We start from the raw sequence: 21655 nt of genomic DNA, 5'->3' as shown, positions 1-21655 counted from the left end.
GCAGCCTTCTGCCCTCCCATGTTCATCTGAAAATATGTGTTCTCCCTGCAGTTGTTGTCCCCCGATGAGAGTTCCCTTGTGCTGCCTCAGTTGAATCTCCTTTACTTGACAGAGATGTGCCTGAGCAGCGGCCCTCCCCAGCTCTATCCCAAATCATACTTATTTTGCATAGGAGATACCATGGTCATGAAGATTGTTTTCCCAGGGTGAGGTTCATTCATTGCATTCTGGGTATGCTGACCCCTGTGATTTCCCCAAATGTGGGAAACGGGACTGTATTATTTGTGGTAGTGAGGGACTGTGTTTGTGCTTTCCTCTGGTCAGCTCTGGTAAAAGTCAGATTTCTTTGTCTCAGATCTTCCTCTAGCCTTGTTCTTCTTTCGAGAGTTCCCTTGTGCTGCCTCAGTTGGATCTCCTTCACTTGACAGGGGGGTGCCCGAGCAGCGACCCTCCCCAGCTCTAGCCCAGCTCCTACTTACCTGCCAGGTGAGATACTATGATCATGAAGGTGCTACTCCCAGGGCAAGGCTCACCCATTGCACTCTGGGTGTGCTACTCCTGCGGTTTCCCCAAATGTTGGACACTTGACTGCATAATTTGTGTTTCACCTGGTCGGCTCTCGTATAATTCAGATCTCTTTGTCTCAGGTCTCTCTCCAGCCTAATTTGCAGTCTGTTTCCACTTCTCTTTTCTTGAGTTGCTCCCTTCTATGCCCTTGCGCACTATCCTGACTTCTCCCGTCTGCTTACTTTGTGCCTTCCAACACACAATGCAAACTACAGGTAGTGCTGCAGGGCCCACACCCTTTTACTTGCCTTACAGAGCAGCTCTGGAGCTGTTACAGTGCCCAGCTGCTGCAAGAAATTAGCTTGAATGCTTCAGGGGCTGGGGCATAGCCATCATGAGCCCCACACCGAAGGAGGGTGGAGGTGTTTAATGCGAACTAGGGGTCATCCAAGCACCGCAAAAGGCCGCCATGCCCTGCATGCCAATTTTATCTTTTCATATGCAGACGAGGGTTGAAGCCAACTTTGACCCACTGTTTGGATGACATCACCATATGCAAATCCATCTGCTGCAGGCCTTCCCCCAGGAATGCTTGCACTAGTTGTTGCATTTGGTTTGTTGTTTGGGGGTGCTTCAGTATTAGGCAGCCTTCTGCCCTCCCATGTTCATCTGAAAATATGTGTACCTCCTGCAGTTGTTGTCCCCAGATGAGAGTTCCCTTGTGCTGCCTCAGTTGAATCTCCTTTACTTGACAGAGATGTGCCTGAGCAGCGGCCCTCTCCAGCCCTATCCCAAATCATACTTATTTTGCATAGAGATACCATGGTCATGAAGATTGTTCTCCCAGGGTGAGGTTCATTCATTGCATTCTGGGTATGCTGACCCCTGTTATTTTCCCAAATGTGCTAAACTTGACAGCATTATTTGTGGTAGTGGGGGACTGTGTTTGTGCTTTCCTCTGGTCAGCTCTGGTAAAAGTCAGATTTCTTTGTCTCAGATCTTCCTCTAGCCTTGTTCTTCTTTCGAGAGTTCCCTTGTGCTGCCTCAGTTGGATCTCCTTCACTTGACAGGGGGGTGCCCGAGCAGCGACCCTCCCCAGCTCTAGCCCAACTCCTACTTACCTGCTAGGTGAGATACTATGATCATGAAGGTGCTTCTCCCAGGGCAAGGCTCACCAATTGCACTCTGGGTGTGCTGCTCCTGCGATATCCCCAAATGTGGGAAACTTGACTGCATAATTTGTGTTTTCCCTGGTCGGCTCTCGTATAATTCAGATCTCTTTGTCTCATGTCTTTCTCCAGCCTAGTTTGCTGTCTGTTTACACTTCTCTTTTCTTGAGCCACTCCCTTCTATGCCCTTGCGCACTATCTTGACTTCTCCCGTCTGCTTACTTTGTGCCTTCCAACGCACAATGCGAACTACAGGTAGTGCTGCAGGGCCCACACCCTTTTAGTTGCCTTACAGAGCAGCTCTGGAGCTATTACAGTGCCCAGCTGCTGCAAGTAATCAGCTTGAATGCTTCAGGGGCTGGGGCATAGCCAACATGAGCCCCACACCGAAGTAGGGTGGAGGTGTTTAATGCGAACTAGGGGTCATCCAAGCGCCGCAAAAGGCCGCCATGCCCTGCACGCCCCTTTTCTCTTTTCATATGCAGACGAGGGTTGAAGCCAACTTTGACCCACTGCTTGGATGACATCACCATATGCAAATCCATCTGCTGCAGGCCTTCCCCCAGGAATGCTTGTACTAGTTGTTGCATTTGGTTTGTTGTTTGGGGGTGCTTCAGTATTAGGCAGCCTTCTGCCCTCCCATGTTCATCTGAAAATATGTGTTCTCCCTGCAGTTGTTGTCCCCAGATGAGAGTTCCCTTGTGCTGCCTCAGTTGAATCTCCTTTACTTGACAAGGGAGGCATTTTGGATTTTTTCTTTGGGTACCCTTACACCTGATGGTCTGAATGAGAGCATCGAACTGAACAACATTGGCAGTCTCTGAAGATTTTATCTATTGATTTACCTAATATATTATTTATTGAATATCCATTTATTGTATGTTTAATAAATAAACAAAATTATTAGAAGTAGCTATTTTGGAAACAGCTTTCCTCTTAGGATGAAACTGTATAATCCTGTTGTGTGTGTTCCTTTAAAGTTCTTTAGTAAAATCCACTAGTAATGATGAACATCAGATTTCTTCCTCCATCCTCTTTTTACACTTTCTCTTGGTTCTATATATATATTTTTTTTTTCTATTTTTATTTTTTTCCCCTCCTTCTCCCAAAAGGCCCCCCTCCCTCCCCCCCCTCCCTGTTTTAAATTTTAAAATCTTTAAATATTTAAATCTTCGAATCCTTAAATTGTCTGTTTAATATTTATTTTTTCTTCAATTCTTTTTGTTGTTTAAACAGCAATGTAGTTATTCCAGGGGTTAAAATAATGAAATATAGAAATAATATTAACAAAAATTAAAGGTAAAAATGAATTGATAGAATGATCCCATTAAAAGTAAATAAATAATATGGATGTTAAGCTGAGCGGGTTGGATTCGAACATGGGACTAGCTGTATAGAGTGCATTTGATGTTTCCCCTGCACCACAAGAACTGCTTTAGTAGTGGCATGGATTTATGTTACCCTAAAAGGTTTTATATAAGTAAATGGGGATCCTTAGTGCTGAGTCTCTTAATTATGTATATGTGATTATAGATATGAGGTATTGATTGAAAGATTATAGGTTAATCTGTATATAGATTATATATTTTCTGTTATTTTTTAAACCACCTTGTTGCTTATTTTATTATTATTTTTAATCACCATGTTGCTTATTTTTATATTATGAAATGCCTTTATATGTGCAATTGCAATTAGAAAGTTGTTCCATATGTGAGTCATTACATGTATGCATCCAATTAGTACATGTATGTATCCAATCAACTAATTAGTAATGCTATTGGTCCGGTGCATTTTAAAAAGAGCCTGCTAGGCTGCTGATGTATCCTCTGACAAAACCGCTCTTGGATAACAGCGGAGAAACGCGTAAGGAAGGTGATTACCGGACACTCTGATTGCTGAGATATAAGCCCGTTCATGAACGAGCTACATCACGGCGGATGTCTGATGTAAAGACAGCGGTGAAGGGGAAAAAGCAATTTGAGACCGAGCAAAAGGAGGTCTCTACCCCACGGCAGGGAGAAATATCCCGACCGCGAGTGCCAATAAGATCCAGCCACGGTTAACGGGGGTCGTAGCATACCGCTGTGTTTCACCAACTATCACAGCGCTCTCCCCCTGTTTTCTTTCATTACTCACGTGAGTTACATATGAACTATAACTGCAGTAAATAATAAGAATTTACTTACCGATAATTCTATTTCTCATAGTCCGTAGTGGATGCTGGGGACTCCGTAAGGACCATGGGGAATAGCGGTACCGCAGGAGACTGGGCACATCTAAAGAAAGCTTTAGGACTATGTGGTGTGCACTGGCTCCTCCCCCTATGACCCTCCTCCAAGCCTCAGTTAGGATACTTTGCCCGGACGAGCGTACACAATAAGGAAGGATTTTGAATCCCGGGTAAGACTCATACCAGCCACACCAATCACACCGTATAACTTGTGATCTGAACCCAGTTAACAGTATGATAACAGAGGAGCCTCTGAAAAGATGGCTCCCAACAATAATAACCCGATTTTTGTAACAATAACTATGTACAAGTATTGCAGACAATCCGCACTTGGGATGGGCGCCCAGCATCCACTACGGACTATGAGAAATAGAATTATCGGTAAGTAAATTCTTATTTTCTCTAACGTCCTAAGTGGATGCTTGGGACTCCGTAAGGACCATGGGGATTATACCAAAGCTCCCAAACGGGCGGGAGAGTGCGGATGACTCTGCAGCACCGAATGAGAGAACTCCAGGTCCTCCTCAGCCAGGGTATCAAATTTGTAGAATTTAGCAAACGTGTTTGCCCCTGACCAAGTAGCTGCTCGGCAAAGTTGTAAAGCCGAGACCCCTCGGGCAGCCGCCCAAGATGAGCCCACTTTCCTTGTGGAACGGGCTTTTACAGATTTTAGCTGTGGCAGGCCTGCCACAGAATGTGCAAGCTGAATTGTACTACAAATCCAACGAGCAATAGTCTGCTTAGAAGCAGGAGCACCCAGCTTGTTGGGTGCATACAGGATAAACAGCGAGTCAGATTTCCTGACTCCAGCCGTCCTGGAAACATATTTTCAGGGCCCTGACAACATCCAGCAACTTGGATTCCTCCAAGTCCCTAGTAGCCGCAGGCACCACAATAGGTTGGTTCAGGTGAAAACGCTGGAACCACCTTAGGGAGAAACTGAGGACGAGTCCTCAATTCCGCCCTGTCCGAATGGAAAATCAGATAAGGGCTTTTACAGGATAAAGCCGCCAATTCTGACACGCGCCTGGCCCAGGCCAGGGCCAACAGCATGACCACTTTCCATGTGAGATATTTTAACTCCACAGATTTAAGTGGTTCAAACCAATGTGACTTTTGGAACCCAAACTACATTGAGATCCCAAATTGCCACTGGAGGCACAAAAGGAGGCTGTATATGCAGTACCCCTTTTACAAACGTCTAAACTTCAGGGACTGAAGCTAGTTCCTTTTTGGAAGAAAATTGACAGGGCCGAAATCTGAACCTTAATGGACCCCAATTTCAGGCCCATAGACACTCCTGTTTGCAGGAAATGTAGGAATCGACCCAGTTGAATTTCCTCCGTCGGGCCTTACTGGCCTCGCACTACGCAACATATTTTCGCCAATTGCGGTGATAATGTTTTTGCGGTTACATCCTTCCTGGCTTTAGATCAGGATATGGATGACTTCATCCGGAATGCCTTTTTTCCTTCAGGATCCGGTGTTCAACCGGCATGCCGTCAAACGCAGCCGCGGTAAGTCTTGGAACAGACAGGGTCCTTGCTGGAGCAGGTCCCTTCTTAGAGGTAGAGGCCACGGATCCTCCGTGAGCATCTCTTGAAGTTCCGGTTACCAAGTCCTTCTTGGCCAATCCGGAGCCACGAATATAGTGCTTTCTCCTCTCCATCTTATCAATCTCAGTACCTTGGGTATGAGAGGCAGAGGAGGGAACACATACACTGACTGGTACACCCACGGTGTTACCAGAGCGTCTACAACTATTGCCTGAGGGTCTCTTGACCTGGCGCAATACCTGTCGAGTTTTTTAATCATGTGGACTACTTCTGGGTGAAGTCCCCACTCTCCCGGGTGGAGGTCGTGCTGAGGAAGTCTGCTTCCCAGTTGTCCACTCCCGGAATGAATACTGTTGACAGTGCTATCACATGATTTTCCGCCCAGCGAAGAATCCCTGCAGCTTCTGCCATTGCCCTCCTGCTTCTTGTGCCACCCTGTCTGTTTACGTGGGTGACTGCCATGATGTTGTCCGACTGGATCAACACCGGCTGACCTTGAAGCAGAGGTCTTGCTAAGCTTAGAGCATTGTAAATGGCCCTTAGCTTCAGGATATTTATGTGAAGTGATGTATCCAGGCTTGACCCTAAGCCCTGGATATTCCTTCCCTGTGTGACTGCTCACCAGCCTCGCAGGCTGGCATCCGTGGTCACCAGGACCCAGTCCTGAATGCCGAATCTGCGGCCCTCTAGAAGATGAGCACTCTGCAACCACCACAGGATGGATACCCTTGTCCTTGGTGACAGGGTTATCCGCTGATGCATCTGAAAATGCGACCCGGACCATTTGTCCAGTAGGTTCCACTGGAAAGTTCTTGCGTGGAATCTAACGAATGGGATTGCTTCGTAGGAAGCCACCATTTTTACCCAGAACCCTTGTGCATTGATGCACTGAGACTTGGTTCGGTTTTAGGAGGTTCCTGACTAGCTCGGATAACTCCCTGGCTTTCTCTTCCGGGAGAAACACCTTTTTTCTGGACTGTGTCCAGGAACATCCCTAGGAAACAGAAGACAAGTCGTCGGAACCAGCTGCGATTTTGGAATATTGAGAATCCAATCGTGCTGCCGCAACACTACCTGAGATAGTGCTACACCGACTTCCAACTGTTCCCTGGATCTTACCCTTATCAGGGAATCGTCCAAGTAAGGGATAACTAAAATTCCCTTCCTTCGAAGGGATATCATTTCGGCCATTACCTTGGTAAAGACCCGGGGTACCGTGGACCATCCCTACGGCAGCGTCTGAACTGATAGTGACAGTTCTGTACCATAACCTGAGGTACCCTTGGTGAGAAGGGTAAATTTTGACATGAAGGTAAGCATCCTTGATGTCCCGAGACATCATGTAGTCCCCTTCTTCCAGGTTCGCAATCACTGCTCTGAGTGACTCAATCTTGAATTTGAACCTCTGTATGTAAGTGTTCAAAGATTTTAGATTTTAGATTTAGAATCGGTCTCACCGAGCCGTCTGGCTTCGGTACCACAATAGTGTGGAATAATACCCCGTTCCCTGTAGCAGGAGGGGTACCTTGATTATCACCTGCTGGGAATACAGCTTGTGAATGGCTTCCAAAACTGCCTCCCTGTCAGAGGGAGACGTCGGTAAAGCCGACTTTTGGAAACGGCGAGGGGGAGACGTCTCGAATTCCAATATGTACCCTTGAGATATTACCTGAAGGATCCAGGGGTCTACTTGCGAGTGAGCCCACTGCGCACTGAAATTCATTGAGAACGGGCCCCCACCGTGCCTGAGCTTGTAAGGCCCTAGCGTCATACTGAGGGCTTGGCAGAGGCGGGAAAGGGTTTCTGTTCCTGGGAACTGGCTAATCTCTTCAGCCTTTTTCCTCTCCCTCTGTCACGAGCAGAAAAGAGGAACCTTTTGTCCGCTTGCCACCAAAGGACTGCGCCTGATAATACGGCGTCTTATTTTGAGAGGCGACCTGGGGTACAAACGTGGATTTCCCAGTTGTTGCCGTGGCCACCAGGTCTAAAAGACCGACCCCAAATGTCCCCTTTCAAAGGCAATACTTCCAAATGCCGTTTGGAATCCGCATCACCTGACCATTTTACTGGTAGAATTGGACAACGCACTTATACTTGATGCCAGTCGGCAAATATTCCGCTGTGCATCATGCATATATAGAAATGCATCTTTTAAATGCTCTATAGGCAATAATATACTATCCTTATCTAGGATATCAATATTTCCAGTCAGGGAATCCGACCATGCCAACCCAGCACTGCACCTCCAGGCTGAGGCGATTGCTGGTCGCAGTATAACACCAGTATGTGTGTGAATACATTTTTGGATACCCTCCTGCTTTCTATCAGCAGGATCCTTAAGGGCGGCCATCTCATGAGAGGGTAGAGCCCTTGTTCTTACAAGCGTGTGAGCGCCTTATCCCCCCTAGGGGGTGTTTCCCAACGCACCCTAACCTCTGGCGGGAAAGGGTATACAGCCAATACTTTTTAAGAAATTATCAATTGTTATCGGGGGGAAACCCACGCATCATCACACACATCATTTTATTTCTCAGATTCAGGAAAACTACAGGTAGTTTTTCCCTCACCGAACATAATACCCCTTTTTGGTGGTACTCGTATTATCAGAAATGTATAAAACATTTTCCATTGTCTCAATCATGTAACGTGTGGCCCTACTGGAAATCACGGTTGTCTCTTCACCGTCGACACAGGAGTCAGTATCCGTGTCGGCGTCTGTATCTGCCATCTGAGGTAACGGGCGCTTTAGAGCCCCTGACGGCCTATGAGACGTCTGGACAGGCACAAGCTGAGTAGCCGGCTGTCTCATGTCAACCACTGTTTTTTTTTTTTTTTTTTATACAGAGCTGACACTGTCACGTAATTTTCAACAGTACATCCACTCAGGTGTCGACCCCCTAGGTGGTGACATCACTGTTACAGACACTCTGCTCCGTCTCCACATCATTTTTCTCCTCATACATGTTGACACAAACGTACCGACACACAGCACACACACAGGGAATGCTCTGATAGAGGACAGGACCCCACTAGCCCTTTGGGGAGACAGAGGGAGAGTATGCCAGCACACACCAGAGCGCTATATATATATATACAGGGATAACCTTATATAAGTGTTTTTCCCCTTATAGCTGCTGTATGTTTTAATACTGCGCCTAATTAGTGCCCCCCTCTCTTTTTTTAACCCTTTCTGTAGTGTAGTGACTGCAGGGAAGAGCCAGGGAGCTTCCCTCCAACTGAGCTGTGAGGGAAAATGGCGCCAGTGTGCTGAGGAGATAGTCTTCGCCCCCTTTTCGGCGGCCTTATCTCCAGTTTTTCTGTATATTCTGGCAGGGGTTAAATGCATCCATATAGCCCAGGAGCTATATGTGATGTATTTTTTGCCATGTAAGGTATTTTTATCATGTTTTATTGCGTCTCAGGGCGCCCCCCCCAGCGCCCTGCACCCTCAGTGACCGGAGTATGAAGTGTGCTGAGAGCAATGGCGCACAGCTGTGCGCTACCTTATTGAAGACAGGAACGTCTTCTGCCGCCGATTTTTCCGGACCTCTTCGCTCTTCTGGCTCTGTAAGGGGGCCGGCGGCGAGGCTCCGGGACCCATCCAGGCTGGGCCTGTGATCGTCCCTCTGGAGCTAATGTCCAGTAGCCAAGAAGCCCAATCCACTCTGCACGCAGGTGAGTTCGCTTCTTCTCCCCTTAGTCCCTCGATACAGTGAGCCTGTTGCCAGCAGGTCTCACTGAAAATAACAAACCTAAACTAAAACTTTCACTAAGAAGCTCAGGAGAGCCCCTAGTGTGCACCCTTCTCGTCGGGCACAGAAATCTAACTGAGGCTTGGAGGAGGGTCATAGGGGGAGGAGCCAGTGCACACCACATAGTCCTAAAGCTTTCTTTAGATGTGCCCAGTCTCCTGCGGAGCAGCTATTCCCCATGGTCCTTACGGAGTCCCCAGCATCCACTTAGGACGTTAGAGAAAAGAGGCGTTGGTTACAACTGTTGCTGTTCATCCACAAGAAGGAATTTAATGTATCAATTACAATTGGAAAGTAACGATTAAATTACAACAGCTGTATCCAGTAGGATTTTTTGGACCCTTTAATAAACATTCCGTTGTCATCAAGGGCAATATGAAATAGATCCTGATTACATTTAGATATGGATAGTGGTGCCTATATATGTTGACTCCATTGTATTTTATTGAATGTGGGTTTCTTCTGTCTATATATATTTTTTAAAAATAAAGAGCTTGTATATTTTATTTTTTGCGCTCCCTTGATAACAAGTGTGATTATCTTTAAAATTTGGTTTATTATTGGTAGAACAGTACTACCTATGGGAGCAGCATTTTATAATATATGGTGAAAATTAATAGATGTATAAAGATTAAATAAGCAACAAATTGGTGAAATAGATAAGTTTTGATAGGAGCGCTGGGTTCTATATATATATATTGACATTTGGTTATATATATGTATAGACTTTATAAATTCTTGACAGAGATGTGCCTGAGCAGCGGCCCTCCCCAGCCCTATCCCAAATCATACTTATTTTGCATAGGAGATACCATGGTCATGAAGATTGTTCTCCCAGGGTGAGGTTCATTCATTGCATTCTGGGTATGCTGACCCCTGTGATTTCCCCAAATGTGGGATACTCGACTGCATTATTTGTGGTAGTGGGGGACTGTGTTTGTGCTTTCCTCTGGTCAGCTCTGGTAAAAGTCAGATTTATTTGTCTCAGATCTTCCTCTAGCCTTGTTCTTCTTTCGAGAGTTCCCTTGTGCTGCCTCAGTTGGATCTCCTTCACTTGACAGGGGGGTGCCCGAGCAGCGACCCTCCCCAGCTCTAACCCAACTCCTACTTACCTGCCAGGTGAGATACTATGATCATGAAGGTGCTTCTCCCAGGGCAAGGCTCACCCATTGCACTCTGGGTGTGCTGCTCCTGCGGTTTCCCCAAATGTTGGACACTTGACTGCATAATTTGTGTTTCCCCTGGTCGGCTCTCGTATAATTCAGATCTCTTTGTCTCAGGTCTCTCTCCAGCCTAGTTTGCTGTCTGTTTCCACTTCTCTTTTCTTGAGTTGCTCCCTTCTATGCCCTTGCGCACTATCCTGACTTCTCCCGTCTGCTTACTTTGTGCCTTCCAACGCACAATGCAAACTACAGGTAGTGCTGCAGGGCCCACACCCATTTACTTGCCTTACAGAGCAGCTCTGGAGCTGTTACAGTGCCCAGCTGCTGCAAGAAATCAGCTTGAATGCTTCAGGGGCTGGGGCATAGCCCCACACCGAAGTAGGGTGGAGGTGTTTAATGCGAACTAGGGGTCATCCAAGCGCCGCAAAAGGCCGCCATGCCCTGCACGCCCCTTTTCTCTTTTCATATGCAGACGAGGGTTGAAGCCAACTTTGACCCACTGCTTGGATGACATCACCATATGCAAATCCATCTGCTGCAGGCCTTCCCCCAGGAATGCTTGCACTAGTTGTTGCATTTGGTTTGTTGTTTGGGGGTGCTTCAGTATTAGGCAGCCTTCTGCCCTCCCATGTTCATCTGAAAATATGTGTTCTCCCTGCAGTTGTTGTCCCCAGATGAGAGTTCCCTTGTGCTGCCTCAGTTGAATCTCCTTTACTTGACAGAGATGTGCCTGAGCAGCGGCCCTCCCCAGCCTATCCCAAGTCATACTTATTTTGCATAGGAGATACCATGGTCATGAAGATTGTTCTCCCAGGGTGAGGTTCATTCATTGCATTCTGGGTATGCTGACCCCTATGATTTCCCCAAATGTGGGAAACTCGACTGCATTATTTGTGGTAGTGGGGGACTGTGTTTGTTCTTTCCTCTGGTCAGCTCTGGTAAAAGTCAGATTTATTTGTCTCAGATCTTCCTCTAGCCTTGTTCTTCTATCGAGAGTTTCCTTGTGCTGCCTCAGTTGGATCTACTTCACTTGACAGGGGGGTGCCCGAGCAGCGACCCTCCCCAGCTCTATCCCAAATCCTACTTACCTGCCAGGTGAGATACTATGATCATGAAGGTGCTTCTCCCAGGGCAAGTCTCACCCATTGCACTCTGGGTGTGCTGCTCCTGCGATTTCCCCAAATGTGGGAAACTTGACTGCATCATTTGTGTTTCCCCTGGTCGGCTCTCGTATAATTCAGATCTCTTTGTCTCAGGTCTCTCTCCAGCCTAGTTTGCTGTCTATTTCCACTTCTTTTTTCTTGAGCCGCTCCCTTCTATGCCCTTGCGCACTATCCTGACTTCTCCCGTCTGCTTAATTTGTGCCTTCCAACGCACAATGCGAACTACAGGTAGTGCTGCAGGGCCCACGCCCTTTTACTTGCCTTACAGAGCAGCTCTGGAGCTGTTACAGTGCCTAGCTGCTGCAAGAAATCAGCTTGAATGCTTCAGGGGCTGGGGCATAGCCAACATGAGCCCCACACCGAAGGAGGGTGGAGGTGTTTAATGCGAACTAGGGGTCATCCAATCGCCGCAAAAGGCCGCCATGCCCTGCACGCCCCTTTTCTCTTTTCATATGCAGACGAGGGTTGAAGCCAACTTTGACCCACTGCTTGGATGACATCACCATATGCAAATCCATCTGCTGCAGCCTTCCCCCAGGAATGCTTGCACTAGTTGTTGCATTTGGTTTGTTGTTTGGGGGTGCTTCAGTATTAGGCAGCCTTCTGCCCTCCCATGTTCATCTGAAAATATGTGTTCTCCCTGCAGTTGTTGTCCCCAGATGAGAGTTCCCTTGTGCTGCCTCAGTTGAATCTTCTTTACTTGACAGAGATGTGCCTGAGCAGCGGCCCTCCCCAGCCCTATCCCAAATCATACTTATTTTGCATAGGAGATACCATGGTCATGAAGATTGTTCTCCCAGGGTGAGGTTCATTCATTGCATTCTGGGTATGCTGACCCCTGTGATTTCCCTAAATGTGGGAAACTCGACTGCATTATTTGTGGTAGTGGGGGACTGTGTTTGTGCTTTCCTCTGGTCAGCTCTGGTAAAAGTCAGATTTCCTTGTCTCTGATTTTCCTCTAGCCTTGTTCTTCTTTCGAGAGTTCCCTTGTGCTGCCTCAGTTGGATCTCCTTCACTTGACAAGGGGGTGCCCGAGCAGCGACCCTCCCCAGCTCTAGCCCAACTCCTACTTACCTGCCAGGTGAGATACTTTGATCAGGAAGTTGCTTCTCCCTGGGCAAGGATCACCCATTGCACTCTGGGTGTGCTGCCCCTGTGATTTCCCCAAATGTGGGAAACTTGACTGCGTAATTTGTGTTTCCCCTGGTCGGCTCTCATATAATTCAGATCTCTTTGTCTCAGGTCTCTCTCCAGCCTAGTTTGCTGTCTGTTTCCACTTCTTTTTTCTTGAGCCCCTCCCTTCTATACCCTTGTGCACTATCCTGACTTCTCCTCCCGTCTGCTTACTTTGTGCCTTACAATGCACAATGCAAACTACAGGTAGTGCTGCAGGGCCCACGCCCTTTTACTTGCCTTACAGAGCAGCTCTGGAGCTGTTACAGTGCCCAGCTGCTGCAAGAAATCAGCTTGAATGCTTCAGGGGCTGGGGCATGGCCAACATGAGCCCCACACAGAAGGAGGGTGGGGGTATTTAATGCGAACTAGGGGTCATCCAAGCGCCGCAAAAGGCCGCCATGCCCTGCATACCCCTTTTCTCTTTTCATATGCAGATGAGGGTTCCAGCCAACTTTGGCCCACTGCTTGGATGACATCACCGTATGCAAATCCGTCTTCTGCAGACCTTCCCCCAGGAATGCTTGTACTAGTTGTTGCATTTGGTTTGTTGTTTGGGGGTGCTTCAGTATTAGGCAGCCTTCTGCCATCCCATGTTCATCTGAAAATATGTGTTCTCCCTGCAGTTGTTGTCCCCAGATGAGAGTTCCCTTGTGCTGCCTCAGTTGAATCTCCTTTACTTGACAGAGATGTGCCTGAGCAGCGGCCCTCCCCAGCCCTATCCCAAATCATACTTATTTTGCATAGGAGATACCATGGTCATGAAGATTGTTCTCCCAGGGTGAGGTTCATTCATTGCATTCTGGGTATGCTGACCCCTGTGATTTCCCCAAATGTGGGAAACTTGACTGCATTATTTGTGGTAGTGAGTGACTGTGTTTGTGCTTTCCTCTGGTCAGCTCTGGTAAAAGTCAGATTTCTTTGTCTCAGATCTTCCTCTAGCCTTGTTCTTCTTTCGAGAGTTTCCTTGTGCTGCCTCAGTTGGATCTCCTTCACTTGACAGGGGGCTGCCCGAGCAGCGACCCTCCCCAGCTCTAGCCCAACTCCTACTTATCTGCCAGGTAAGATACTATGATCATGAAGGTGCTTCTCCCAGGGCAAGGCTCACCCATTGCACTCTGGGTGTGCTGCTCCTGCGATTTCCCCAAATGTGGGAAACTTGACTGCATAATTTGTGTTTCCCCTGGTCGGCTCTCGTATAATTCAGATCTCTTTGTCTCTGGTCTCTCTCCAGCCTAGTTTGCTGTCTGTTTCCACTTCTCTTTTCTTGAGCCGCTCCCTTCTATGCCCTTGCGCACTATCCTGACTTCTCCCGCCTGCTTACTTTTTGCCTTCCAACGCACAATGCGAACTACAGGTAGTGCTGCAGGTCCCACACCCTTTTATTTGCCTTACAGAGCAGCTCTGGAGCTGTTACAGTGCCCAGCTGCTGCAAGAAATCAGCTTGAATGCTTCAGGGGCTGGGGCATAGCCAACATGAGCCCCACACCGAAGGAGGGTGGAGGTGTTTAATGCGAGCTAGGGGTCATCCAAGCGCCGCAAAAGGCTGCCATGCCCTGCACGCCCCTTTTCTCTTTTCATATGAAGACGAGGGTTGAAGCCAACTTTGACCCACTGCTTGGATGACATCACCATATGCAAATCCATCTGCTGCAGGCCTTCCCCCAGGAATGCTTGCACTAGTTGTTGCATTTTGTTTGTTGTTTTGGGGTGCTTCAGTATTAGGTAGCCTTTGGCCCTTCCATGTTCATCTGAAAATATGTGTTCTCCCTGCAGTTGTTGTCCCCAGATGAGAGTTCCCTTGTGCTGCCTCAGTTGAATCTCCTTTACTTGACAGAGATGTGCCTGAGCAGCGGCCCTCCCCAGCCCTATCCCAAATCATACTTATTTTGCATAGGAGATACCATGGTCATGAAGATTGTTCTCCCAGGGTGAGGTTCATTCATTGCGTTCTGGGTTTGCTGACCCCTGTGATTTCCACAAATGTGGGAAACTCGACTGCATTATTTGTGGTAGTGGGGGACTGTGTTTGTGCTTTCCTCTGGTCAGCTCTGGTAAAAGTCAGATTTCTTTGTCTCAGATTTTCCTCTAGCCTTGTTCTTCTTTCAAGAGTTCCCTTGTGCTGCCTCAGTTGGATCTCCTTCACTTGACAGGGGGCTGCCCGAGCAGCGACCCTCCCCAGCTCTAGCCCAACTCCTACTTACCTGCCAGGTGAGATACTATGATCATGAAGTTGCTTCTCCCTGGGCAAGGATCACCCATTGCACTCTGGGTGTGCTGCCCCTGTGATTTCCCCAAATGTGGGAAACTTGACTGCGTAATTTGTGTTTCCCCTGGTCGGCTCTCATATAATTCAGATCTCTTTGTCTCAGGTCTCTCTCCAGCCTAGTTTGCTGTCTGTTTCCACTTCTTTTTTCTTGAGCCCCTCCCTTCTATACCCTTGTGCACTATCCTGACTTCTCCTCCCGTCTGCTTACTTTGTGCCTTACAATGCACAATGCAAACTACAGGTAGTGCTGCAGGGCCCACACCCTTTTACTTGCCTTACAGAGCAGCTCTGGAGCTTTTACAGTGCCCAGCTGCTGCAAGAAATCAGCTTGAATGCTTCAGGGGCTGGGGCATGGCCAACATGAGCCCCACACAGAAGGAGGGTGGGGGTATTTAATGCAAACTAGGGGTCATCCAAGCGCCGCAAAAGGCCGCCATGCCCTGCATACCCCTTTTCTCTTTTCATATGCAGACTAGGGTTCCAGCCAACTTTGGCCCACTGCTTGGATGACATCACCGTATGCAAATCCGTCTTCTGCAGACCTTCCCCCAGGAATGCTTGTACTAGTTGTTGCATTTGGTTTGTTGTTTGGGGGTGCTTCAGTATTAGGCAGCCTTCTGCCCTCCCATGTTCATCTGAAAATATGTGTTCTCCCTGCAGTTGTTGTCCCCAGATGAGAGTTCCCTTGTGCTGCCTCAGTTGAATCTCCTTTACTTGACAGAGATGTGCCTGAGCAGCGGCCCTCCCCAGCCCTATCCCAAATCATACTTATTTTGCATAGGAGATACCATGGTCATGAAGATTGTTCTCCCAGGGTGAGGTTCATTCATTGCATTCTGGGTATGCTGACCCCTGTGATTTCCCCAAATGTGGGAAACTTGACTGCATTATTTGTGGTAGTGAGGGACTGTGTTTGTGCTTTCCACTGGTCAGCTCTGGTAAAAGTCAGATTTCTATGTCTCAGATCTTCCTCTAGCCTTGTTCTTCTTTCGAGAGTTTCCTTGTGCTGCCTCAGTTGGATCTCCTTCACTTGACAGGGGGGTGCCCGAGCAGCGACCCTCCCCAGCTCTAGCCCAACTCCTACTTACCTGCCAGGTGAGATACTATGATCATGAAGGTGCTTCTCCCAGGGCAAGGCTCACCCATTGCACTCTGGGTGTGCTGCTCCTGCGATTTCCCCAAATGTGGGAAACTTGACTGCATAATTTGTGTTTCCCCTGGTCGGCTCTCGTATAATTCAGATCTCTTTGTCTCAGGTCTCTCTCCAGCCTAGTTTGCTGTCTGTTTCCACTTCTCTTTTCTTGAGCCGCTCCCTTCTATGCCCTTGCGCACTATCCCAGGATAATTATTGTAGCTGGTCTGCGGGTAACAGCTCTCAGATCCACTTCTAGAAAAAATGCAACAATGTAATTTGAGTGACAAACTGCAGAGATGAACCCTTTCTGTGACTGCTGCACAGGGATCACACAAACTCTATTCATAGGGCTGACTTCACTTAGGGGAGATGTTCTCGCCCCGCAAAGAAGTGCGAGTATATACCGCACTTACGGTACCATTGGATTTACAGATATTTTCTTGCAATACACTATGGGGGTCATTCTGAGTTGATTGCTCGCTAGCAGTTTTTAGCAGCCTTAAAACGGTGGAGTTAACATATCTCACGTGGAAGGTGGTCATGTTATTAGCCTTGGCTTCGGCTAGGCGAGTGTCGGAATTAGCGGCTTTGTCACATAAAAGCCCATATTTGGTGTTCCATGTGGATAGAGCGGAATTGCGGACCCATCCTCAATTCCTACCAAAAGTGGTCTCATCTTTTCATATGAACCAATCTATTGTGGCGCCTTTGGCTACGCGTGACTTGGAGGATTCCGAGTTACTTGATGTGGTCAAGGCTTTGAAAATTTACGTGGCCAGGACGGCTAGAGTCAGGAAAACTGAAGCGCTGTTTGTCCTGTATGCAACCAACAAGATTGGTGCCCCTGCTTCAAAGCAGGCTATTGCTCGCTGGATTTGTAACACGATTCAGCAAGCGCATTCTATGGCTGGATTGCAGTTACCGAAATCGGTCTAGGCCCATTCCACGAGGAAAGTGGGCTCTTCTTGGGCGGCTGCCCGAGGGGTCTCGGCACTACAGCTGTGTCGAGCTGCTACTTGGTCAGGTTCAAACACCTTTTCAAAATACTATAAGTTTGATACCCTGGCTGAGGAGGAACTCATGTTTGCTCAATCGGTGCTGCAGAGTCATCCGCACTCTCCCGCCCGTTTTGGAGCTTTGGTATAATCCCCATGGTCCTTACGGAGTCCCCAGCATCCTCTAGGACGTTAGAGAAAATAAGATTTTAAACCTACCGGTAAATCTTTTTCTCGTAGTCCGTAGAGGATGCTGGGCGCCCGTCCCAAGTGCGGACTACTTCTGCAATACTTGTATATAGTTATTGCTTCAATAAGGGTTATGTTATAGTTGCATCGGTCCTGCACTGATGCTACAGTATGTTGTTTTTTCGTACTCATAACTGGGTAGTTTATCACAAGTTATACGGTGTGATTGGTGTAGCTGGTATGAATCTTGCCCTGGATTAACAAAATCCTTTCCTCATACTGTCAGTCTCCTCTGGGCACAGTTTCTCTAACTGTGGCATAGAGGCGCATAGAGGGAGGAGCCAGTGCACACCCAGAACTAAAGTCTTTCTTAAAGTGCCCATGTCTCCTGCGGAGCCCGTCTATCCCCATGGTCCTTACGGAGTCCCCAGCACCCTCTACGGACTACGAGAAAAAGATTTACCGGTAGGTTTAAAATCTTATTTTCTACTTTATTCTTTTCTATCCTAGTTTATTACGACCAACTCTCATCCAAGGAGTTTGATATTCTACTACCTGCATGCAATTTAAATTGCTTAAATTGTTTATATGGTTGATTTGTCCTTCACAACCCATAATCTGCAACTTGGATGTACTTGTGTCATTGAAAATCTTATAATAAAAATGTTTATATATTGAAAAAAAAAGTTATAAGACATATGCATTCAATATTTGAAGAAACAAAATAAAATAAAGCTATGTATTGGGTTTCACTAACAAGCACATTGGAAGACTTGACTACTGTTAAAAGACATGCATTACATGGTATAGAGCCACAAACCACAATGTAGTAAAATAAAAACAAACTTACATGTGCTAGAGCTGGGGAGGGTCGCTGCTCGGGCAGCCCCCTGTCAAGTGAAGGAGATCCAACTGAGGCAGCACAAGGGAACTCTCGAAAGAAGAACAAGGCTAGAGGAAGATCTGAGACAAAGAAATCTGACTTTTACCAGAGCTGACCAGAGGAAAGCACAAACACAGTCACTCACTACCACAAATAATGCAGTCAAGTTTCCCACATTTGGGGAAATCACAGGGGTCAGCATACCCAGAATGCAATGAATGAACCTCACCCTGAGAGAACAATCTTCATGACCATGGTATCGCCTATGCAAAATAAGTATGATTTGGGATAGGGCTGGGGAGGGCCGCTGCTCAGGCACATCTCTGTCAAGTAAAGGAGATTCAACTGAGGCAGCACAAGGGAACTCTCATCTGGGGACAACAACTGCAGGGAGAACACATATTTTCAGATGAACATGGGAGGGCAGAAGGCTGCCTAATACTGAAGCACCCCCAAACAACAAACCAAATGCAACAACTAGTGCAAGCATTCCTGGGGGAAGGCTGCAGCAGATGGATTTGCATATGGTGATGTCATCCAAGCAGTGGGTCAAAGTTGGCTTCAACCCTAGTCTGCATATGAAAAGAGAAAAGGGGTATGCAGGGCATGGCGGCCTTTTGCGGCGCTTGGATGACCCCTAGTTTGCATTAAATACCCCCACCCTCCTTCTGTGTGGGGCTCATGTTGGCAATGCCCCAGCCCCTGAAGCATTCAAGCTGATTTCTTGCAGCAGCTGGGCACTGTAACAGCTCCAGAGCTGCTCTGTAAGGCAAGTAAAAGGGTGTGGGCCCTGCAGCACTACCTGTAGTTTGCATTGTGCATTGTAAGGCACAAAGTAAGCAGACGGGAGGAGAAGTCAGGATAGTGCACAAGGGTATAGAAGGGAGGGGCTCAAGAAAAAAGAAGTGGAAACAGACAGCAAACTAGGCTGGAGAGAGACCTGAGACAAAGAGATCTGAATTATATGAGAGCCGACCAGGGGAAACACAAATTACGCAGTCAAGTTTCCCACATTTTGGGGAAATCACAGGGGCAGCACACCCAGAGTGCAATGGGTGATCCTTGCCCAGGGAGAAGCAACTTCATGATCATAGTATCTCACCTGGCAGGTAAGTAGGAGTTGGGCTAGAGCTGGGGAGGGTCGCTGCTCGGGCACCCCCCTGTCAAGTGAAGGAGATCCAACTGAGGCAGCACAAGGGAACTCTCGAAAGAAGAACAAGGCTAGAGGAAAATCTGAGACAAAGAAATCTGACTTTTACCAGAGCTGACCAGAGGAAAGCACAAACACAGTCCCCCACTACCACAAATAATGCAGTCGAGTTTCCCACATTTAGGGAAATCACAGGGGTCAGCATACCCAGAATGCAATGAATGAACCTCACCCTGAGAGAACAATCTTCATGACCATGGTATCGCCTATGCAAAATAAGTATGATTTGGGATAGGGCTGGGGAGGGCCGCTGCTCAGGCACATCTCTGTCAAGTAAAGGAGATTCAACTGAGGCAGCACAAGGGAACTCTCATCTGGGGACAACAACGGCAGGGAGAACACATATTTTCAGATGAACATGGGAGGGCAGAAGGCTGCCTAATACTGAAGCACCCCCAAACAACAAACCAAATGCAACAACTAGTGCAAGCTTTCCTGGGGGAAGGCTGCAGCAGATGGATTTGCATATGGTGATGTCATCCAAGCAGTGGGTCAAAGTTGGCTTCAACCCTCGTCTGCATATGAAAAGAGAAAAGGGGCGTGCAGGGCATGGCGGCCTTTTGCGGCAATTGGATGACCCCTAGTTCGCATTAAACACCTCCACCCTCCTTCGGTGTGGGGCTCATGTTGGCTATGCCCCAGCCCCTGAAGCATTCAAGCTGATTTCTTGCAGCAGCTAGGCACTGTAACAGCTCCAGAGCTGCTCTGTAAGGCAAGTAAAAGGGCGTGGGCCCTGCAGCACTACCTGTAGTTCGCATTGTGCGTTGGAAGGCACAAATTAAGCAGACGGGAGAAGTCAGGATAGTGCGCAAGGGCATAGAAGGGAGCGGCTCAAGAAAAAAGAAGTGTAAACAAACAGCAAACTAGGCTGGAGAGAGACATGAGACAAAGAGATCTGAATTATACGAGAGCCGACCAGGGGAAACACAAATTATGCAGTCAAGTTTCCCACATTTGGGGAAATCGCAGGAGCAGCACACCCAGAGTGCAATTGGTGAGCCTTGCCCTGGGAGAAGCACATTCATGATCATAGTATCTTACCTAGCAGGTAAGAAGGAGTTGGGCTAGAGCTGGGGAGGGTCGCTGCTCGGGCACCCCCCTGTCAAGTGAAGGAGATCCAACTGAGGCAGCACAAGGGAACTCTCGAAAGAAGAACAAGGCTAGAGGAAGATCTGAGACAAAGAAATCTGACTTTTACCAGAGCTGACCAGAGAAAAGCACAAACACAGTCCCCCACTACCACAAATAATGCTGTCAAGTTTACCACATTTGGGGAAATCACAGGGGTCAGCATACCCAGAATGCAATGAATGAACCTCACCCTGGGAGAACAATCTTCATGACCATGGTATCTCCTATGCAAAATAAGTATGATTTGGGATAGGGCTGGGGAGGGCTGCTGCTCAGGCACATCTCTGTCAAGTAAAGGAGATTCAACTGAGGCAGCACAAGGGAACTCTCATCTGGGGACAACAACTGCAGGAGGTACACATATTTTCAGATGAACATGGGAGGGCAGAAGGCTGCCTAATACTGAAGCACCCCCAAACAACAAACCAAATGCAACAACTAGTGCAAGCATTCCTGGGGGAAGGCCTGCAGCAGATGGATTTGCATATGGTGATGTCATCCAAGCAGTGGGTCAAAGTTGGCTTCAACCCTCGTCTGCATATGAAAAGAGAAAATTGGCATGCAGGGCATGGCGGCCTTTTGCGGTGCTTGGATGACCCCTAGTTCGCATTAAACACCTCCACCCTCCTTCGGTGTGGGGCTCATGATGGCTATGCCCCAGCCCCTGAAGCATTCAAGCTGATTTCTTGCAGCAGCTGGGCACTGTAACAGCTCCAGAGCTGCTCTGTAAGTCAAGTAAAAGGGTGTGGGCCCTGCAGCACTACCTGTAGTTTGCATTGTGCGTTGGAAGGCACAAAGTAAGCAGACGGGAGAAGTCAGGATAGTGCGCAAGGGCATAGAAGGGAGCAACTCAAGAAAAGAGAAGTGGAAACAGACTGCAAATTAGGCTGGAGAGTGACCTGAGACAAAGAGATCTGAATTATACGAGAGCCGACCAGGTGAAACACAAATTATGCAGTCAAGTGTCCAACATTTGGGGAAACCGCAGGAGTAGCACACCCAGAGTGCAATGGGTGAGCCTTGCCCGGGGAGAAGCACCTTCATGATCATAGTATCTCACCTGGCAGGTAAGTAGGAGCTTGGCTAGAGCTGGGGAGGGTCGCTGCTCGGGCACCCCCCTGTCAAGTGAA

The 21655-nt window shown here is 47.8% G+C and overlaps 19 non-coding genes and 3 pseudogenes across 19 annotated transcripts; 16 read left to right on the top strand and 6 right to left on the bottom strand.

Annotated features, from left to right (window-relative positions):
- Positions 1 to 155: 155 nt before the first annotated feature.
- LOC135034414 (U1 spliceosomal RNA) lies at positions 156 to 319 on the top strand. Its single transcript, XR_010229652.1, has one exon. It is a non-coding gene; the product is annotated as a U1 spliceosomal RNA (small nuclear RNA).
- A 152-nt stretch (positions 320 to 471) lies between these two features.
- Positions 472 to 634, top strand: LOC135034370 (U1 spliceosomal RNA). The gene has a single exon (XR_010229613.1). It is a non-coding gene; the product is annotated as a U1 spliceosomal RNA (small nuclear RNA).
- Positions 635 to 1305: 671 nt separating this feature from the next.
- LOC135034343 (U1 spliceosomal RNA) lies at positions 1306 to 1468 on the top strand. The gene has a single exon (XR_010229588.1). It is a non-coding gene; the product is annotated as a U1 spliceosomal RNA (small nuclear RNA).
- A 152-nt stretch (positions 1469 to 1620) lies between these two features.
- LOC135034365 (U1 spliceosomal RNA) lies at positions 1621 to 1783 on the top strand. Its single transcript, XR_010229608.1, has one exon. It is a non-coding gene; the product is annotated as a U1 spliceosomal RNA (small nuclear RNA).
- Positions 1784 to 10002: 8219 nt separating this feature from the next.
- Positions 10003 to 10166, top strand: LOC135034384 (U1 spliceosomal RNA). The gene has a single exon (XR_010229623.1). It is a non-coding gene; the product is annotated as a U1 spliceosomal RNA (small nuclear RNA).
- Positions 10167 to 10318: 152 nt separating this feature from the next.
- Positions 10319 to 10481, top strand: LOC135034358 (U1 spliceosomal RNA). Its single transcript, XR_010229602.1, has one exon. It is a non-coding gene; the product is annotated as a U1 spliceosomal RNA (small nuclear RNA).
- Positions 10482 to 11141: 660 nt separating this feature from the next.
- Positions 11142 to 11305, top strand: LOC135034390 (U1 spliceosomal RNA). Its single transcript, XR_010229629.1, has one exon. It is a non-coding gene; the product is annotated as a U1 spliceosomal RNA (small nuclear RNA).
- Positions 11306 to 11457: 152 nt separating this feature from the next.
- Positions 11458 to 11620, top strand: LOC135034351 (U1 spliceosomal RNA). Its single transcript, XR_010229595.1, has one exon. It is a non-coding gene; the product is annotated as a U1 spliceosomal RNA (small nuclear RNA).
- A 670-nt stretch (positions 11621 to 12290) lies between these two features.
- On the top strand, positions 12291 to 12454 carry LOC135034385 (U1 spliceosomal RNA). The gene has a single exon (XR_010229624.1). It is a non-coding gene; the product is annotated as a U1 spliceosomal RNA (small nuclear RNA).
- A 152-nt stretch (positions 12455 to 12606) lies between these two features.
- On the top strand, positions 12607 to 12748 carry LOC135034374 (U1 spliceosomal RNA; annotated as a pseudogene).
- Positions 12749 to 13443: 695 nt separating this feature from the next.
- On the top strand, positions 13444 to 13607 carry LOC135034405 (U1 spliceosomal RNA). Its single transcript, XR_010229643.1, has one exon. It is a non-coding gene; the product is annotated as a U1 spliceosomal RNA (small nuclear RNA).
- Positions 13608 to 13759: 152 nt separating this feature from the next.
- LOC135034353 (U1 spliceosomal RNA) lies at positions 13760 to 13922 on the top strand. The gene has a single exon (XR_010229597.1). It is a non-coding gene; the product is annotated as a U1 spliceosomal RNA (small nuclear RNA).
- A 671-nt stretch (positions 13923 to 14593) lies between these two features.
- Positions 14594 to 14757, top strand: LOC135034400 (U1 spliceosomal RNA). Its single transcript, XR_010229638.1, has one exon. It is a non-coding gene; the product is annotated as a U1 spliceosomal RNA (small nuclear RNA).
- A 152-nt stretch (positions 14758 to 14909) lies between these two features.
- Positions 14910 to 15051, top strand: LOC135034369 (U1 spliceosomal RNA; annotated as a pseudogene).
- A 695-nt stretch (positions 15052 to 15746) lies between these two features.
- LOC135034406 (U1 spliceosomal RNA) lies at positions 15747 to 15910 on the top strand. The gene has a single exon (XR_010229644.1). It is a non-coding gene; the product is annotated as a U1 spliceosomal RNA (small nuclear RNA).
- A 152-nt stretch (positions 15911 to 16062) lies between these two features.
- Positions 16063 to 16225, top strand: LOC135034340 (U1 spliceosomal RNA). Its single transcript, XR_010229585.1, has one exon. It is a non-coding gene; the product is annotated as a U1 spliceosomal RNA (small nuclear RNA).
- Positions 16226 to 18300: 2075 nt separating this feature from the next.
- On the bottom strand, positions 18301 to 18464 carry LOC135034413 (U1 spliceosomal RNA). The gene has a single exon (XR_010229651.1). It is a non-coding gene; the product is annotated as a U1 spliceosomal RNA (small nuclear RNA).
- A 694-nt stretch (positions 18465 to 19158) lies between these two features.
- Positions 19159 to 19301, bottom strand: LOC135034372 (U1 spliceosomal RNA; annotated as a pseudogene).
- A 152-nt stretch (positions 19302 to 19453) lies between these two features.
- Positions 19454 to 19617, bottom strand: LOC135034398 (U1 spliceosomal RNA). The gene has a single exon (XR_010229637.1). It is a non-coding gene; the product is annotated as a U1 spliceosomal RNA (small nuclear RNA).
- A 670-nt stretch (positions 19618 to 20287) lies between these two features.
- On the bottom strand, positions 20288 to 20450 carry LOC135034375 (U1 spliceosomal RNA). The gene has a single exon (XR_010229615.1). It is a non-coding gene; the product is annotated as a U1 spliceosomal RNA (small nuclear RNA).
- A 152-nt stretch (positions 20451 to 20602) lies between these two features.
- LOC135034407 (U1 spliceosomal RNA) lies at positions 20603 to 20766 on the bottom strand. Its single transcript, XR_010229645.1, has one exon. It is a non-coding gene; the product is annotated as a U1 spliceosomal RNA (small nuclear RNA).
- Positions 20767 to 21437: 671 nt separating this feature from the next.
- On the bottom strand, positions 21438 to 21600 carry LOC135034355 (U1 spliceosomal RNA). The gene has a single exon (XR_010229599.1). It is a non-coding gene; the product is annotated as a U1 spliceosomal RNA (small nuclear RNA).
- Positions 21601 to 21655: the final 55 nt, after the last annotated feature.

Source organism: Pseudophryne corroboree, unplaced genomic scaffold (assembly GCF_028390025.1).
Source record: "Pseudophryne corroboree isolate aPseCor3 unplaced genomic scaffold, aPseCor3.hap2 scaffold_581, whole genome shotgun sequence".
Taxonomy (NCBI): Eukaryota; Metazoa; Chordata; class Amphibia; order Anura; family Myobatrachidae; genus Pseudophryne; species Pseudophryne corroboree.
This window is presented reverse-complemented; position numbering and strand designations above follow the sequence as displayed.